The sequence below is a fragment of the Citrus sinensis genome, chromosome 3 (assembly GCF_022201045.2).
Source record: "Citrus sinensis cultivar Valencia sweet orange chromosome 3, DVS_A1.0, whole genome shotgun sequence".
NCBI classification, from domain to species: domain Eukaryota; kingdom Viridiplantae; phylum Streptophyta; class Magnoliopsida; order Sapindales; family Rutaceae; genus Citrus; species Citrus sinensis.
In genome coordinates this window covers 24,378,910-24,382,217 of record NC_068558.1, presented here as the reverse complement: position 1 = coordinate 24,382,217, position 3,308 = coordinate 24,378,910, and positions in this window count along the sequence as shown.

Genomic DNA, 3,308 nt, shown 5'->3' with positions numbered 1-3,308 from the left:
GGGAATCTGGTTTTATTAGTTTAATTGTCCTACATACCTCTTTCATTATGGGTTTTCAATAATGGGAGCAATCGCCTCAATATAAATTACACAGAAATAATTCTTATTAGCTTTAATTTATTTTAAATAATATGAAAAAGAAAAGAAGTTGATAAATTTTTTTTATTCGTGTCTTATCTATTCATGTAACCGTGACAAATCTTTAGGGAATCTTTTTAGTCATTAATTAAGCTTTGTTTAATTGCTTTGTTTTTCAGCTTGCTTTGACTAAATTAAAGGAACTACATGGTCATAAAGCACTAAAGCATAATAGCTCAAAAATTATCTGCTACCCGCAAGGCTAATTAAATTAATACGACCCTCCAAGTCAACAGGGTGGATTTTTCATTTTCTGCTGTGCATATATTTAGCCAGCTCCTTCACCACTGTGAAAGTTTTTTTTAAAATTTTTTTTCCTAGTGATCAAGGTTGAAATTTAATTTTTTTTCCTAGTGATGAAGGTTGAAATTAAGTTATTAAATAAAATAGAGGAGTTTAAGGAAATTAACAAGAATGTGCTTAATCGATCAAGTAGACGGTTAATTTATAAAAGAAATGTTCTATGTGATTATCTGAAAATTGCAGAAACGCTATCAGTTTGTCATTTCTATTAACTTTCTTTCTCTGCAGCAAAATAATTAAACATTGGAAGTATGCATATAAATAAGGAGGTAGCAAGGTTATTGGATTTCTTTAAGGGAATGAATGATGTCAGTCCCTACACCAACTACTTGGCTAATGCCTTGGTAATTAATTGTTCAACATTATGATGTAGTTACTGGGAATCTAGTGACTAATTTTCAACAAGTAATTGTACTTTCACCTAGTTGTCGTTCTTGTTGGGGAAAAATTAGGTTTTTAAATTTTTATAAAACCTTTTGAAGATCGCTCTCATATAATATATAAGAATTTGTATTCCAGAAATCGTACCTTGAAAATCCGATTTGGATTTTTCCGTTGAAGTGATTTAGGCTCCTAGATCACGATCCGCCACCACCACTACTGTTAGATCACGATCCGTCACCACCACGCTTGTTAGATCACGAACTGTCGCCAATGATCTTCCAGGTTATGACTCAGGTTCGATCTGCACTTGATGTGTGGGCGCCTTTGTCACTACCAAAGCAACTAGCACGAGAAAATTTTTCTCTCAATAATAGAGAGAAAAATCTTTTTCTCTGATCTGTATAAAGTGGCTTCTATATTTTTTCTTTAGGGAAAAATAAGCCTTTTATATCACCTTTTAGTGAAAACCCTAGGCTCCAAATAATCAAAAAATAAAACCCACGTTTATTTGCTTTTTCAATAGGGGACCCACCTTGTAAAATAACATAAGGCCCCTTATACAAAAGCTAATTAAATGGAGCCTCCCACTAAATGATATATTTAGGCTTTTGACCCAAATAGCTAGTTATCTTACTTATTAGTCCAGTAGTGGTGCAGTCAATTAAATGAGCTAACCCGGGGATCATTTGGGAACATACAATAGTGGCTACAATAATTAGGCATGTAATTAAACTAGCCCAATTATTTAATTCCAAATCTACTCCACTAAAAGATTGGAACCGACTTCCATAATTGTACGCTCGAATAATAATTCGTCCCAAGCCACATTGATTTCTTTACTGCACAGTCCTTTGTACCACATCGTTAATTAAATTGATATCTCAACTGTTCAATCAATTTAATAACATCTTATTCCTTGATCCTTACTGATTTTCTCTAATGATCATTTTCAACATACTAAATATGTTGACACACTCTGGCCAGAGAATTCTATGATCAAGTGCCGAAAACCCATCAAGAGATGTGTTGTATAAATTCTATATTGTTAATCCATAACTCCAATACTCATAATTGCTCCTACCAAGATACCAGGTAATCTTGACCACAAGGATGTGTCGTGCCCATTGGTAACTCAAATGGAATAACAATTACAATCATGAAATCATAATTACCTCAAGATTAAGATTACAGTAAAATCAACGCCTATGAGATTTAATAAGTCTGACAGTTATTACAAAGTTAATTAAATCTCATATGTGATCCTGTTCAATGTAGTCGCACTACATCAATAAATGAATTTATTACAGTCTATACCTAAATAAAGTGCCTAACTTTATTTATCAACTGCAAACTAAATTTATTTAATCATAAGATAACTTGTATTTATGTCTTCTGTGAATCCACATGGTGATCATATAAATACATATAATATGATTAAATGGACTTTAATACAAATATTAATGCAATTAAGATATTTGAATAAAATACATCATTTATTTTATTAATCAGAAAAATTGTTTATTACAATTAAATAAACACATATGCTTTTAAAGAGCATATTTTCCCAACAATCTCCCACTAGCTCTCAAAGCATATTTGGCATCTCACGCATGCCCATGGATTCTAAGTGCAAGTTAAAAGGTTTCCCAGGTATGGCCTTAGTAAAAGGATCTGCCAAGTTTTGCTGTGACGCAATCTGAGTAACCTCCACATCACCTCTCTGCACTATATCCCTTATAAGATGATACTTCCTCTCAATATGTTTTTGTTTCTTGTGGTTCCTTGGTTCCTTAGATTGAGCTACGTCACCACTATTATCGCAAAATAGTTTAAGGGGTGCAGTTACAGCAGGTACCACCTCAAGATCTTGTAGGAACTTGCGGAGTCATACAGCTTCTTTTGCAGCTTCGGATGCAGCCACATATTCAACTTTAGTTGTGGAGTCTGCGATACAAGATTGTTTCACACTCCTCCAATTAATAGCTCCACTTCCCAATGTAAACACATAGCCGGAAGTTGATTTTCTGGAATCCTTATCTGACATAAAGTCAGAATCAGTATAACCCACTGGAATGAGTTCATCACCAGAATACACAAGCATATAATTTTTAGTTCTTTTCAGATACTTCATTATATGCTTGACCGCAGTCCAGTGTTCAGGTCCAGGATTAGATTGATATCTACTAACCATCCCTACCGCAAAACAGATGTCTGGCCTAGTGCAAAGCATGGCATACATAAGACTTCCCACAGCTTCTGCATAGGGAACTCGTCTCATTCTCTCTATCTCTTCAGATGTTTTAGGTGATTGATCCTTAGAAAATGTAATTCCATGTCTGAATGGTAATAAACCAGTCTTCGAATTTTCCATACTAAATCTAGCCAATATCTTATCGATATAGACCGCTTGAGACAAGGCTAAAGTTTTATTCTTCCGGTCTCGTAGTAACTTGATACCAAGAATATAACTTGCCTCTCCCAGG